The following is an 18,433-nucleotide window of genomic DNA, read 5'->3' as shown; positions in this document are numbered from 1 at the left end:
CTTCATATGCATCACTTATTTCAATATTCTCATTAGATTATTATAATAGATTTAGTAAGAAAAAGTTAACACACATTGCTGGGAATATAGAGTTGGATTGGTATTGAGTGACAACCAAAAAGGTTGTCTCAAAGGACCAATGAAATGGCTTCCATCTCATCTTATAAACAATGAAATTGTGATCCCCTAATGTAGTTTTGTAACTTTATTTTTTATATGAATGAATTTTAAATGTTTTTTGAGACAAGAACTAAATTCAGCCATTGTGAGTCAACCATAAATGATGTTTTCACATCCTTATTATCCAAATCCAACCATGAAGATAGCGTTGTAATTGAATCCTTCAATAGATTCAATAAATTGTATATCCAATATAAGAATAGAAATATAAAATGTAGTAATGAAGGAAACATCTCATCCATGTCATTCTCACATGCTCCTCTTCTATTTTACTTCTTGTGTGAGGATGATTTGAGTCTCCACTTCAAAACCCTAAAATTTCACAAAGGATCCATTTATTCCTCTTCCATTTTTCTTCTTGAGTGAGGATGATTTGAGTCCCCACTTCAAAGCCCTAAAATTTCACAAAGGATCCATGCGTTCCATCCATCCATTCTTTCACAATAATATTTCATGCATGTGGCTACATATGCATCACTTTATTTCAATATTTTCATTAGATTATTCTAATAGATTTAGTACGAAAAGGTTAACACACATTGCTAGGAATATAGAGTTGGATTGGTATTGAGTGACAACCAAAAAGGTTGTCTCAAAGGACCAATGAAATGGCTTCCATCTCATCTTATAAACAATGAAATTGTGATTTCCCCTAATGTGGTTTTGTAACTTTATTTTTTATATGAATGAATTTTCTAATGTCTCCTCTTATCTTTGATCACTTTCTTTGTGTGTTTCACATATTCACAATGAGCACCGCCGCACCAGGGGGCCTTTAGGCAGTGATGGCGAAGTCATAGTTGCGTTAAAGTAGTTGAGGCGCAGATCCGTTTTGAGTACGAGTCTCATCATTGCGGAGGTTAACAAGCGTTACATCGCAAGATTGTGGAAAGTAGTGAATGGCAAATAATGTAGTTTTGGTTTATTCAGTTTGTTGTGCCACAGTTAATGCGCAAGGCTGGGATTGTATATGGTTATTGTTGGATTTAAGTAAGTAGATCATTTAAAAGTGGGCATATACAGTTCTGAACATTAACTGGGACGCAACAGTCTAGATAACTCTTGCAGTGCTTACTTTTCCATTTTTACAGGTCTCATTTTTAGTGGGAAAAACTCTTTTTTTTAATATATACGGAAGATGTGTGCATATACAGAAACTTGGCATATACGGAAGATGTGTGCATATACGGAAACTGGGCATATACGGAAGATGTGCGCATATGCCCAGTTTCCGTATATGCACACATCTTCCGTATATGCCCAGTTTCCGTATATGCGCACATCTTCCGTATATGCCCAGTTTCCGTATATGCACACATCTTCCGTATATGCCCAGTTTCCATATACGGAAACTGGTATGGAAACTGGGCATATACGGAAGATGTGCGCATATACGGAAATTGGGCATATACGGAAACTGGACATATACGGAAGCTGTGCGCATATACGGAAACTGGGAATATACGGAAGATGTGCGCATATACGAAAACTGGGCATATACGGAAGATGTGGGCATATACGGAAGATGTGCGCATATACGGAAACTGGGCATATGCGCACATCTTCCGTATATGCGCACATCTTCCGTATATGCCCAGTTTCCGTATATGCGCACATCTTCCGTATATGCCCAGTTTCCGTATATGCGCACATCTTCCGTATATGCCCACATCTTCCGTATATGCCCAGTTTCCGTATATGCCCAGTTTCCGTATATGCGCACATCTTCCGTATATGCCCAGTTTCCATATATGCGCACATCTTCCATATATGCCCAGTTTCCTTATATGCACACATCTTCCGTATATGCACACATCTTCCGTATATGCCCAGTTTCCGTATATGCGCACATCTGTCGTATATGCCCATCTTCCGTATATGCACACATCTTCCGTATATGCCCAGTTTCCATATATGCACACATCTTCCGTATATGCCCAGTTTCCGTATATGCACACATCTTCCGTATATGCCCAGTTTCCGTATATGCGCACATCTTCCGTATATGCCCAGTTTCCGTATATGCGCACATCTTCCGTATATGCCCAGTTTTCGTATATGCCTAGTTTCCGTATATGCGCACATCTTGCGCATATCTTCCGTATATGCACAGATTCCATATACAGAAATTGCGCATTTACGGAAACTGGGCATATACGGAAGATGTGCGCATATACTGAAACTGTGCATATACGGAAGACATGCGCATGTCTTCCGTATATGCCTAGTTTCCATATATGCCCAATTTCCGTATATGCGCATATCTTTCGTATATGCCCAGTTTCCGTATATGCGCACATCTTCCGTATATGCCCAGTTTCCATATATGCGCAATTTCTGTATATGGAATCTGTGCATATACGGAAGATATGCGCATGTCTTCCGTATATGCCCAATTTTCGTATATGCCCAGTTTCCATATATGCGCAATTTCTGTATATGGAAACTATGCATATACGGAAGATATGCGCACATCTTCCGTATATGCCCAATTTCCATATACAGAAATTGCGCATATACGGAAACTGGGCATATACGGAAAACATGCGCATATCTTCCGTATATGCACAGTTTCCATAACTTTGTACTTCCTTACTATTTCAATTGTAGTTTTATTTTGGTAATCTTAATATTCCCTCTTCTCCAATCACACCCTTAACACCATAAAACAAAAAAAAATCTATTAAATGGGTTAAATAACAAGTACATGTTTATTAAATGGGTTGATTCTCACATGTAAAATCTATGGAATATGAACATAAACTATAAACTAGAATTCATATGTAAAGAAGTATATGAATCAACCCATATGTACGGAAACTGGGCATATACGGAAGGTGTGTGCATATACGGAAACTGGGCATATACGGAAACTGGGCATATACGGAAGATGTGCGCATATACAGAAACTGGGCATATACGGAAACTGGGCATATACAGAAGATGTGCGCATATACGGAAACTGGGCATATACGGAAGATGGTGCATATACGGAAACTGGGCATATACGGAAGATGTGCGCATATACGGAAACTGGGCATATACGGAAGATGTGCATATACGGAAGATGTGCGCATATACGGAAACTGGGCATATACGGAAGATGTCCGCATATACGGAAACTGGGCATATACGGAAGATGTCCGCATATACGGAAACTGGGCATATACGGAAGATCTGGGCATATACGGAAACTGGGCATATACGGAAGATGTGCGCATATACGGAAACTGGGCATATACGGAAGATCTGGGCATATACGGAAACTGGGCATATACGGAAACTAGGCATATACGGAAGATGTGCGCATATACGGAAACTGGGCATATACGGAAGATGTGCGCATATACGGAAACTGAGCATATACGGAAGATGTGCACATATACAGAAACTGGGCATATACGGAAGATGTGTGCATATACGGAAACTGGGCGTATACGGAAACTGGGCATAATTCCGCTAGACTTCCACTAATCTAGACCCGACGGTAACACAAACCACAGTTTAAAAATGTTTGAAATCTACCCCTTTAAAGATACGTCGACAATTCTTCATCGTTGATCTATTCAAGATCGAATGGTCACAACACTTCCCGACTTCGAAACATGCTCCTCGTCTATCAACCGTCGATCTCGCTCCACCAGATCTAACGGCTTACACGTATTTCGGCCGGTCAACTTGCACACTTCAAATCCTCTCGGAAAGCAGTTTCCCTCTATCACCTCAATGTTATGTGTCATTGAGTGAGTGGAATTGGAGCCAACTGGGAAAAACCATTTACGGCTTTTCCTCCACCCAAAATCCACTTGTGGTTTTCTCCAACCCATTTCTACTAATCCAGACCCGACGGTAACTCAAACCATAGTTTAAAAAAGTTTGAAAGTTTCCGTATATGCTCAGATCTTCCGTATATGCCCAGTTTCCGTATATGCGCACATCTTCCGTATATCCCCAGTTTCCGTATATGCCTAGATCTTCCGTATATGCGGACATCTTCCGTATATGCCCAATTTTCGTATATGCGGACATCTTCCGTATATGCCCAGTTTTCGTATATGCGCACATCTTCCGTATATGCCCATCTTCCATATATGCGCACATCTTCCGTATATGCCCACATCTTCCGTATATGCCCAGTTTCCGTATATGCGCACATCTTCCGTATATGCCCAGTTTCCGTATATGCGCACATTTCTGTATATGCCCAGTTTCCGTATATGCCCACATCTTCCGTATATGCCCAGTTTCCGTATATGCACACATCTTCCGTATATGCCCAGTTTCCGTATATGCGCACATCTTCCGTATATGCCCAGTTTCCGTATATGCCTAGTTTCCGTATATGCACACATCTTCCGTATATGCCCAGTTTCCGTATATGCGCACATCTTCCGTATATGCCCAGTTTCCGTATATGCGCACATCTTCTGTATATGCCCAATTTCCGTATATGCTCAGTTTCCGTATATGCGCAATTTCTGTATATGGAAACTGTGCATATATGGAAGATATGCGCACATCTTCCGTATATGCCCAATTTCCATATACAGAAATTGCGCATATACGGAAACTGGGCATATACGGAAATTGGGCATATACGGAAGACATGCGCATATCTTCCGTATATGCACAGTTTCCATATACAGAAATTGCGCATATACGGAAACTGGGCATATACGGAAGATGTGCGCATATACTGACACTGTGCATATACGGAAGATATCCGCATATACGGAAATTGGGCATATACGGAAGACATGAAGACATGCGCATGTCTTCCGTATATGCACAGTTTCAGTATATGTGCACATCTTCCGTATATGCCCAGTTTCCGTATACGCGTAATTTTTGTATATGGAATCTGTGCATATACGGAAGATATGCGCATGTCTTCCTTATATGCCCAATTTCCGTATATGCCCAGTTTCCGTATATGCGCAATTTCTGTATATGGAAATTGGGCATATACGGAAGATGTGCGCATGTCTTCCGTATATGCCCAATTTCCGTATATGCGCACATCTTCCGTATATGCACAGTTTCCGTATATGCGCAGTTTCTGTATATGGAAATTGTACATGTCTTCGTTTATGTATCTGCGCATATACGGAAACTGTGCATATACGGAAGATGTGCGCATATCTTCCGTATATGCACAGTTTCCATATACAGAAATTGCGCATATACGGAAACTGGGCATATACGGAAATTGGGCATATACGGAAGACATGCGCATATCTTCCGTATATGCAAAGATTCCATATACAGAAATTGCGCATATACGGAAACTGGGCATATACGGAAGATGTGCGGATATACTGAAACTGTGCATATACGGAAGATATGCGCATATACGGAAATTGGGCATATACGGAAACTGGGCATATACGGAGCACATGCGCATGTCTTCCGTATATGCCCAGTTTCCGTATATGCGCACATCTTCCGTATATGCCCAGTTTCCGTATATGCGCAATTTCTGTATATGGAATCTGTGCATATACGGAAGATATGTGCATGTCTTCCGTATATGCCCAATTTCCGTATATGCCCAGTTTCCGTATATGCGCAATTTCTGTATATGGAAACTGGGCATATATGGAAGATATGCGCACATCTTCCGTATATGCACAGTTTCCATATACAGAAATTGGGCATATACGGAAACTAGGCATATACGGAAGACATGCGCATATCTTGTGTATATGCACAGATTCCATATACAGAAATTGCGCGTATACGGAAACTGGGCATATACGGAAGATGTGTGCATATACGGAAACTGGGCATATACGGAAGACATGCACATGCCTTCCGTATATGCCCAGTTTCCGTATATGCGCACATATTCCATATATGCCCAGTTTCTGTATATGCGCAATTTCTGTATATGGAATCTGTGCATATACGGAAGATATGCGCATGTCTTCCGTATATGCCCAATTTCCGTATATGCGCACATCTTCTGTATATGCACAGTTTCCGTATATGCACAGTTTCTGTATATGGAAATTGTACATGTCTTAGTTTATGTATCTGCGCATATACGTAAATTGTGCATATACGGAAGATGTGCACATATCTTTCGTATATGCACAGTTTCCATATACAAAAATTGCGCATATACGGAAACTGGGCATATACGGAAATTGGGCATATACGGAAGACATGCGCATATCTTCCGTATATGCACAGATTCCATATACAGAAATTGCGCATATACGGAAACTGGGCATATACGGAAAATGTGCGCATATACGGAAATTGGGCATATACGGAAGGCATGCGCATGTCTTTCGTATATGCCCAGTTTCCATATATGCACACATCTTCCGTATATGCCCAGTTTCCATATATGCGCAATTTCTGTATATGGAATCTGTGCATATACGGAAGATGTGTGCATGTCTTCCGTATATGCCCAATTTCCGTATATGCCCAGTTTCTGTATATGCGCAATTTTTGTATATGGATACTTTGCATATACGGAAGATATGTGCACATCTTCCGTATATGCATAGTTTCCATATACAGAAATTGCGCATATACGGAAACTGGGCATATACGGAAATTGGACATATACGGAAGACATGCGCATATATTTCGTATATGCACAGATTCCATATACAGAAATTGCGCATATACGGAAACTGGGCATATATGGAAGATGTGCGCATATACTGAAACAGTGCATATACGGAAGACATGTGCATGTCTTCCGTATATGCCCAGTTTCCGTATATGCCCAATTTCCGCATATGCGCATATCTTCCGTATATGCACAGTTTCAGTATATGCGCACATCTTCCGTATATGCCCAGTTTCCGTATATGCGCAATTTCTGTATATGGAATCTGTGCATATACGGAAGATATGCGCATGTCTTCCGTATATGCCCAATTTCCGTATATGCCCAGTTTCTGTATATGCGCAATTTCTGTATATGGAAACTGTGCATATACGGAAGATGTGCGCATATCTTCCGTATATGCACAGTTTCCATATACAGAAATTGCGCGTATACAGAAACTGGGCATATACGGAAGATATGCGCATATCTTCCGTATATGCACAGTTTCCATATACAGAAATTGCGCATATACGGAAACTGGGCATATACGGAAGATGTGCGCATATACTGAAACTATGCATATTCGAAAGATATGCGCATATACGGAAATTGGGCATATACGGAAACTGGGCATATACGGAAGACATGCGCATGTCTTCCATATATGCACAGTTTCAGTATATGCGCACATCTTCCGTATATGCCCAGTTTCCGTATATGCGCAATTTCTGTATATGGAATCTGTGCATATACGGAAGATATGCGCATGTCTTCCGTATATGCCCAATTTCCGTATATGCCCAGTTTCCGTATATGCGCAATTTCCGTATATGGAATCTGTGCACATACGGAACATATGCGCATGTTTTGGTGTAGTGGTATTTCTCACATGTGATACACTTCTTCTTATTGGTGTTATTTAATGACAACAATGTTGGTGAAGTCTAGTTGTGTCATCTACTCTCATAATCATGTTACAGTTATTAATGGTAAACAAAAATACATCTACACCTTATCAAAGAATAATTATTTGACGTAATGCATTAAAAGTATATTTTTATACATAATGGAATAAAAGTATTTTTTTTACATGGTATCATCATGATAATTTCATTGAAGTGATCCACAACTAAGATAAGATAGTCGTTATCCCTATTAGTGGTCAACAAACATCCAAATAAATATATTAAAATTAATTCCCATGGTTTTCTCATTAATAAAACTCCAAGAAATTTTCGCAATTTTTAAATTATTGAATTAAATGTTATTCAGAGAAAACAATATTTGAAAAACGTGGTTACCATTTGTGTCATCTATGAAAATAAGAAATATATTTATAATATGGTATTCTTCTCCACCCCAAAGTTTCCTAATATTTTATTTGTTTGAAATTTCTTCTCCAAGAATGTAAATTTAACATGTAACTTGTAAATGAGGAAAGAAATCTAATTGATCATGGCTAGGGATGATATATTTTTCCAAATTTACCAGAAAGTGCATTGATCTCAATCCATATGAAGTGGTTCCTTGTGGAGGCAAATTAGCCATGAGAAACAAGCATGTACTTCATAGGTAATCAAACTTAGATACAAAGGAAAATCACACACTACTTTAACCACCCATGCTAGACCCCATTGACCATGTTTGATATTTTTGAGAATGGTGTTCCTCATGCAATAGTGGTGATATGTGAAATCTTGAAGTAGCACAAACAGAATTCAACTTTAACAAAATGTTATTTTTTTTCTAGGTTGTCCAACCAAGTAGACCTACCACAACAATCGGTCATCCTCACTCAAGCTGCTATCTTCGGTTTAGTGAACTCGGTCACCCAACCATCTCATCATCATGTCATGAGTCCCTTCACCATAGCTCCTCCACCAAAGTGTCCACCAAGACTTGCTCTTGGTCTCGGCCATGAGAAGTCCACCCAAAACATCACAAGTGTGTGCCCTCCTCAACCTGTCCATGAGTCATGCCGGGCACTTAGCCAATTCTCCATATGGCTAAGCATGACTCATTCTACCACAACGATCATCAAGTTCCACCCTTGTCCTAGGTCCTTGCACCTTCCATCACAAGGTCACAAGTAACCCCAACAAGCCCTGCAACGGTTGACAATCCTTGTTTATCATCATGAGGCTCCTCCTCATTCAACCATGTTGGCAAACTGCACGATCCTGGTTCAACTTGATCACCTTCAAGTTCATCCTCTATCGTAGTCATGTCTGCAACATCTTTCTCTATGTTAAGCTCAAGTGCACCAACCAAGTGTCCATTGACCAAGTTCATAGAACTAAACTTCCGAAAGTCCTCTGGATGTTCTCGGTAGTGAGTTCCCAACCTGTCAATGTAGTTAAGCTCTTCTTGTTCAATTACAACAACCTCTTTACTGAGAAGTTTCCTCTTGATTTTGGCTTCCACTTGGTCACTTTCCTTCCTCAATCAGGCTCTTTTATCAAAGAGCTCTTGAAGACCAAGATCACCATGTCAGACTTCCTCTCCCTTGTTGGCATCAAATACAACTTGCTTCATTGTCCAACTAAGTTGGAGAAGTCCTTCGATATTCTTTCTCAAGGCTTTAATTTCTTCACGGATTCGGGGCCTCTCTTCCTTCAACTTCTTCAACTCGTCCAAGGTAAGCAAGAGCTTCTTATTTCCTTCAACCAAACTCGCCATGCCTTGTTGTCCACTGTCATGAGCATCCCAGCTCATCAGCTCCGACCGAGCTCTGATACCAACTGTCACGCCCCTACACCTGCGGTGATCTTCCAACCGCTTGTAGCGAGGTGCGGCACCACCGAACGCTTTCTTTTTAACAATACTAACGTTTATGGGCTACGCCTATTCCGTATACGCGCAATTTCTGTGTATGGAAACTGTGCATATACGGAAGATATGCACACATCTTCCGTATATGCACAGTTTCCATATACAGAAATTGCGCATATATAGAAACTGGGCATATCAATCAACGATTAGTTTCCCTTGATACCCTTTAATACTATTATCAGTGGAGGTTCCCAGCCGCCACCCAGTTTGCACGTTGCAATCTCCATTAAGTCTCTCATTTTGGTTGATTCGGTTTCACAGCCTCCTAAAGAATACCGGACAGAGATGGAAATATATGATCCACAAGTCAATGAAATCAGGCGAAATAGGTGCATTAGGCATGTAGAACGGAGTAACTGTCGATGTGGCGGAAAGGCATGCTGCGTAGGTATCCATGGAGAGGGTCTTTTATCTTTCGTATGATGAGCAGTAGCAACAATGATGAATTCGAGTTGGAAATGCATCATGGTCCAGAATGCAGAGACTAATAGCTATATATGAAATTCGATTATGTATCATTTTTGTGGGGAATATTATACACAATAAAGAATATAGTTTTTATCGAGCCATTTCAATGGTTGATTTATATATATTTCTATTTTAATGTTGAATAGATATATAATTTATAAATATAAATATAAGTATGTAAACTATGTCCTACAACATTTTCACATGGCATAATGCATACCATTAAATGCTCCTATTTTTGTAGGAACTAAACTTTCAGTAGAGCAATGTCCTTCAACACCTATAGATGCGGAGGATATGCATTCTATACCTTGTGTTAGTGAAAATGGTAGTTTGTCATACATTGTGGTTTGTAATAGACTACACATTGTCTGTGTAGTGGAAGCTTTGATTCCATTCATGACTATTATTAGATACTAACATTAAGCCGCAACGAAAAGGGTCTTCAAGTATTTGCAAGATACTTTTAGATATTCCATTTTTAATCATAGTGATGTTTCAAGGAAACCACACTTAGCTTATATACATGGTTATGTGGATTCTTATTGGGTAGGGGATGTAGATCTATAAGCATTTATGCATTTTCATTATTTGGTGCAACAATAAGTTCGATGAACAAGAAACAAGAAATGGTTTCTTTTTCCACTATATGGATAGAGTATATGATAACTACGCATGCATGTAAGGACACCATTTATCTTATGAAATGGTGTTCAAAAGTAGGGTAAATCAGATAACTATGTAGCTCAATGATAACAACAATGTCATTTGTCTGGAAAAGAACTTGACCTTTCATTCAAGGATAAAGCATGTATGTGTATATATAGACACTAGAGAAATGTGACACTTTGCATAATGTTGTAGATGCATTGATGAAACCAGTGAGCACAAGTTCAAGGGGTGTTGTGAGTCTATAGGCCTTATAGTCCTTAGCGTTTATCTCACAATTTCCCTTATATTCTTGTAAGATATAAGTGTCAGAACGTTGGGGTAGGTGTGCTATACACCTTGCAATCCTTAAGTGGAGTAAGCATTGATTACCGATAGGGGATAAATCCTCAATTACAAAGAATAAATATCAAGTAGCGGTAGGGAATAAATGCATGTCAATAGGAGGCAATGAATCTTAAGCAATAACAAATGACCAGTTAATTGCTAGTGGTTTATTGCATGTAGATTGGAAAACCCTACAAGGTTTATGTTATGCTTATTTATTGTGTGTTAGGATTAGTGGAAAACAATGTGTATGAGTTTTAATCTATATTGTGTTTTCAAAAAATTTGTGGAATCCTTATGTTGTTTTTGAACAGTCTTGTTGAGATCATGACTTTGTAATGTATTGTAACAATTTAGTTGTTAAATGATACATTGGGCATGCTTTAGAGTGTGGGTTTTTTAAACCAAAAAGTGTGTTCCCAAGAAAATGTTATGTAATGGTTTGCTATTCATTGATTAGTGTAAGAAATATATTAAGAAATTTTACTTCCTTTCTTAGACGATTAAGGATGAATTAAATTTAGAATATAATTGGCGGCCAACAAAAATTGAGGACATCACTATCCAAATATGAAATATAAAGAGGATGTATATATCACATCCAAATAACTGCTAATAGTTTATGTCATTGTTATAACCATTATAGTTTAGAAACCCCATTGGATATATATATATATATATATATATATATATATATATATATATATATATATATATATATATATATATATATATATATATATATATATTCAAGATTAATTATATTGTATAGTGTCATTATTGATTATTGAGACAAATAGTTCCAAGACAGGTGAAAGGAAGATTGAGAAATATTTTATTCATAGGAAATTCAAATTAAAAGTCATAGCTTAAATATATTTGTTATCATTTTCGTTAAATATAGACAAAATAGAGATGGTTAGAGTGAAAATAAAAGAGATGCCAAGGGGTATAACTATAAAAAATGAAAAAGAGGATACTCTTATTATATATGATTATATTAAAAATTAGTTTAATAATTTTATTAAAAGAAGAAAATTTCAAGTCCCCATTGTTAAAATACCTTTTCTGTTGAGAGGGTACACGTTCAATTCTCTGGCTACTCTTATATAATTATCTTAAATTCCACTTTATATTAAAGAATCTAAAACAATTTTTATGCACCAAAGAATTTGCAAATTGTATTAGAATAAACATTGTAAATTCCATTTTATATTAAAGAATCTAAAACATTTTTTATGCACCAAAGAATTTGCAAATTGTATTAGAATAAACATTTTAAATGCAATAGCACCATGATCCATTCCCTAAAAAAATATGAACTTTGGCATCTCCTCTATTCTAACTCTAACCGTCTTCATTTTCATTTTGCCCACCTTTAAATATCAACTATCATGGACCCCTTGTTAGCTAACATGAACTTTCTTGCATAAATTTTAATTACAATATCTTCGTTGCATAGATGCAAACAAAATGCACATGCACACACATACTTATCATTCATTTTCATTTTTCCCACCTTTAAATATCAAATATCATGCACCCCTGGTTAATTAACATGAACTTTCTTGCATAAACTTTAACTACAATATCTCCGTTGCATAGATGCAAACAAAATGCACATGCACACACATACTTATCATGGCCAATGCATCCTCTTCTCAAAATCTGAATTAACAGTGAATTTCAATGAAATCCTCAAACATTATTAATTTTAATTGGGTAAATCACACGAGACCAATTGACTTCACAAATATTATTAATTTTAATTAGGTAAATCACACGAGACCAATCAACTTCACAAATATTTTTATCACGGTGACCCAGAAATATAAGAATGTGCTCTATGATTTGAAGTCTTAGCTTGTAGCACAATTTGATTTAAATGACTTGGGGGATACAAAATATATTTTAAGAATTGAGATCAAGAGACAGAGAAAATAGAATGCTTTGGTTGAGCCAAAATAAGTATTTAAACTATGTGCGGCAACAATTTCACATGTCACATTGCAGACTATTAAATGTTTTTATTTCTGTAGGATTCAACAATTTCACATGTCACATTGTAGACTATTAAATGTTTTTATTTCTGTAGGATTCAACAATTTCACATGTCACATTGTAGACTATTAAATGTTTTTATTTATGTAGGATGCAACAATTTCACATGTCACATTGCAGACTATTAAATGTTTTTATTTCTATAGGAACTGAACTTTCAGTTCAACATTGTTCTTCAACAACTATAAATATGGAGGATATAGATTCTATATCTTGTGCTAGAGCAATTGGTAGTTTGACATACATTGCGGTTTGTACTAGACTAGACATTGTCCAAGTAGTGCAAGATTTCAGTACAATCATGGCTATTCTTGAACAATCACATTAGGTCACAATGAAGAGGACCTTCAAGTATTTGCAAGTACTTTTAGATATTCCATTTTCTATCATAGTGATGTTTCAAGGAATCCACACTTAACATAAATACATGGTTATGTGGATTCTTATTGGGTAGGGAAAGTAAGTAGAAAAAGAGATTTATAAGCATTTGTGCATTTCCATTTTTTGGCACAACAATAAGTTGGATGAAAAAGCAACAAGTAGTGGTTTCTTTGTTCACTATATGGGTAGAAGTATATGTTAATGAAATTGTGTTCAAATATAAGGCTGACTCAAAGAACTTTTATAGTTCAATATGATAATAACAATGCCATTTTTTTAGCAAAGAACTTGACCTTTCATTCAAAGATAAAGCATGTGTATAAATAGGAAATGTGACACTTTTCATAATGTTGTGGATGCATTGATGAAACTAGTGAGCACATAAAATTTCAAGGTATTGTGAGTGTATGGGCCTTATAGTACTTAGAATTTAGCCCACAGTTTCCCTTATAGTCTTGCGAGGTATAAGTTGCAAAACATTGTGACCATAGTTTCCCTTGTAGAGGTATAAGTTGCAAAACATTGTGACCACAGTTTCCCTTATAGTCTTGCAAGGTATAAGTTGCAAAACATTGTGATAGGTGTGCCATACGCCTTGCACCCTTTAGTGGAGTAGGCATTGATCACTATAGGCGAATAAATCCTCAAATACCAAGAAGAAATATTGAGTAGTGGTAGCGAATAAATGCATGTCAATAGTAGTCAACGAATCCTAAGCAATAGGAAATGACCAATTAATCTAGTGATTTGTTGCATGTGGATTGGAAAACCCTACAAGTTTTTTTGTTATGTTTATTTATTGAGTGCTAGGATTGGTGGAAAACTATGTGCCTAAGTTTAAATTACTATTATGTTTTGAAAATTTCTATGGAATCTTTATGTTTCTTTTGAACACTCTTGTTGAGATCACAACATCTTTGTAATATATTATAACAATTTAGTTGTTAAATGATACATAGAGCATGCTTTAGAGTGTGGGGTTTTTAACCAAAAGGTGTTTTTCCAAGAAATTTATATGTAATGGTTTGTTATTTCTTTGATTTATTTTTGCTTATAGTAAACTTGTTTACTATTATGTTTGCAAAATTTCTATGGAATCTTTATGTTGCTTTTGAACACTCTTTGTTGAGATCACAACATCTTTGTAATATATTGTTATTTCTTTGATTTATTTTTTCTTATAGTAAATTTGTTTAAAGTTTTTATAAATATTTTCTCATTGGTTAGTGTAGAGAATATATTAAGAAGTTCTACTTCTCCTTTCATAAATGATTATCATAACTTCTACTTACTTCTTTTCATAAATGATTAATGACTAAATTAAATTTAAAATATGGTTGGTGGTAACAAAATTTGAAGACATCAATATACAAATACAAAGTATCGAAATACCTATTAGTGGCATTGCTTAATGACCAATGAGACAACAAATAGTTGCATGATACATGAAAAGAAAATTGTAAAATATTTTTATTACATAGAAAATTCAAATTAAAATTTCAATAAAATAATAAAAATCCATGAAATTTCAAAGAATTTAAAGTGCTGAAGTGATAAAATGAATAAGTATAACCATTTTAAAACTAAATTAAAAATTTCAATAAAATAATATATAATTTCAATAAAATAACAAAAATCCATGAAAACTTAAAGAATTTTAAGTGTTGAAGTGATAAAATTAATAAGTATAACAATTTTAAAACTAAATTAAAAACTTCAATAACATAACATAATTATAGATATGAACTTTGACATTCTCCATCTTCATTTTCATTATGCCCGCCTCTAACAAAATGATACCAAATATCGTGCATGCCTCAATTTTATTGCACAAGTTTTAACACAATGGTATCTCCGCCGCAGCAGATGCAAACAAAATGCCAACGCATTGCCGGCTCGGGCTCTGAATTAACAGTTAACTTCACTCAACTCAAACGTTATTAGTTTTAATTGGGTAAATCACACACATCTTTCCCATTTCTCGCACGGTGACTCCCAGAAATGTAAAACGCGAAATCTAAAAAGCCCTCATTATGTTGGAGATATTTAGTACATCAAAATTAACACGGCTATGGATGGATTATCCCTAATCTTTGATCATTAAGCAACCCTGTAAATAAAAGGCTATGGATTATCCCTAATCTATTATCATTAGGCAACACTGTAAATAAAAGATATAGCAGGTTTGCACACATCCATATTATAATAGTCTCCACGATGATCCCGCTCAAAGAGATTCATTAATAACCCTAAGACAGCAAACCCTAACTCTGGATGATGTCGCCATCATATAAATATTTGAAATCCAATCATGCCTGCAAGAATCTTATTAACTCATTCAAAGAATATACAAGAACTGTTAAAAGATCCGTTATTTCCTAAATGGCTAAACAATGAAGCAAGAAAAATTACAAAATGCTCTTTCGTCCAGAAGAGAATAGCATCCACAGAACCCACACCTATAATGTCATATACATAAAGAATAACCTGAAACAAACCCCTAACCTACAACGGCGTATACATAAAGAATATGTTACATATCCGAAAATATATATATATATAAGAACTAAATAGTAGCTGCCTGCAATAGATCTCAGTAAAATCGAGAGGCCAGGAAGGGGATGAAGGCGGCGACGAGAGTGGCAAATAGAGAAGGGAGGAAGGGCAATGAAGCAGCGCCTGCCTCCATTGTGGACTCGGTGCTGCTGCCTTCACCTCTGCGGCTTCTGCTGCGCTTACCATTATCATCAGAACGACCAATTCCAGAGTTCTTCTATCATCGATAATGGGCATGGTTCGCATAGAGGTTTGGGTTTGTGAAGGAAATGAGGGTGGGGTTGATTTTCCAGAATGAATTCAAATTTGAATTTGAAATTGCATTGATAGTACGCCATGCTTTTGGAGGTTATGGCATGGAGCATACAAGATTGTATACGCTCAAGTTTTTAAATTATGCGCGGGCTAATGAAATTCAAATTTGAATTCATTCTGGAAAATCAACCCCGCCCTCATTTCCTTCACAAACCCAAACCTCTATGCGAACCATGCCCATTACCTTCACAAACCCAAACCTCTATGCGAACTATGCCCATTATCGACGATACACCACATGCCATGATACATATGCTGCTCGTTTCGATGGGCATGAATACAAACAACGATGGTATCATGCATATCTCCATCACTATGCAATCAGAATCTGTTAGCCGGAGAATGGAGGCGATGTCAGAACCCGTCTCCCAACACTGTCCTTAGACTCTGTTAAGAGAGCATTTACTATGCTATAGTCCATGAAATAGCACTTGCCTTGTTCAGCCACCATAAAAGATTGTATTCGTGATTCCATGTCCACTTCAAACCAGCTGGGACGTACTTGCTACCAATGAATGAATGGCCCCACATAATCAATTCTTGAATTTATGTGGCCTTGTTCAACCACCATAAAAGATTCTATTCGTGATTCCATGTCCACTTCAAACCAGCTGGGGCATTGGTTTCATAGAAATAATAACTTCTGGCCTGTTAACATATCTTACCCTGTGATATTTTGGATATGCAATAACATTGGCCAATGGCCGAGTGATTGTTGTTTTATTTGCATTGGTACTCAACAATTATTTAAACCCTATGATATTTTGCATGTGGAATAACATTGGCCAATGGCTGAGTGATTGTTGTTTTATTTGCATTGGTACTCAATAATTATCTAAACCTTATGATATTTTGGATGTGGGATAACATTGGCCAATGGCCGAGTGATTGTTGTTTTATTTGCATTGATACTCAAGAATTATTTAAGTCGAGGTGAATTTATTTTTTTAATTTCTTTCTTTATAGGAGGCAGCTTCATTAGTGTTTGATTAGTGTTCAACTATATCACAGAGAGTACTAAATTCTCTTAGTTTTAATGTTTATTGTTCTTAGTGGTTGATAAACAATCTTGCGCCATTAGGGTTGGTTCATTGTTCAACAATATTAAATCAAATGCCTAGACTACTAATCTTTTAGGGTTTACTTATATTGGTGATTGTTGGGGATTTTGTGTAGTCAATTTACATCTTTCTTTTGTTTCTTAGGGTGAATATTCGCATGACAATTGGACCAATTTACATCTTTCTTTTGTTTCTTAAGGTTAACTATAACATTACACTTGGACCATAATATTGACAAATAATGCAGAGGCAGAAATAGACATATAGTGGACTCAAAAATTAGAATGGAGCAAACAACTCTTCTCAATATTAAAAATTAGTTAAGTAGAATTACATTGGAGACGTCAACAATAAATTATTGTAGTGAGATTGAACTACAGCTCAACTAAACTCTAGAGAATCAAAACCGACTATGACACCTAGCCGACAATGTAATTAAATATCATGACAACTAGCAGGCAGTGGGATTAATATCTCAACACCCTTCCTAATCTCAATTGTTACAAGTAGTGGCACTTATAATGCCTATCCTCTCTTTGAAATTTAAATAAATTTTTTCCTAAAGGCTTTGTGAAGATATATGCAAGTTGATCTCTAGGACAAAAAAAAATAAGTAATATGTCTCCATCATTGAAAAACTCACCGATGAAATGAAAACGTGTGTTGATGTGCTTGATTTTTTTGTTAAAGATATGTTATTTAGATAAAGAAATTGCAGAATTGTTATCATAGTAAATCAGAGTTCGCTCCTTCTGAACATTTGAAAGATCTGCCAACAATCTTCTGAGCCACACTACTTGACAAGTTGCTAAAGTGGCAGCTACATACTACGTCTCTGCTAAATATATTGAAATTATTGGTTGTTTTTTGGATGCTTATGAAATTAGATTGGTTCCAAGATGAAAAACATGCACTAAGGTGATTTTGTGATCATCTAAACTGTCTGCATAATCACTGTTTGTATAACTTGAAAGTGAGTTATCTTCAGAATGTGCATAGAGCAAACCATAGT

The sequence above is a fragment of the Pinus tabuliformis genome, chromosome Q (genome assembly GCF_031772625.1).
Source record: "Pinus tabuliformis cultivar Carrire ecotype Pingquan chromosome Q, CPIR1, whole genome shotgun sequence".
NCBI classification, from domain to species: Eukaryota; Viridiplantae; Streptophyta; class Pinopsida; order Pinales; family Pinaceae; genus Pinus; species Pinus tabuliformis.
This window is presented reverse-complemented; position numbering follows the sequence as displayed.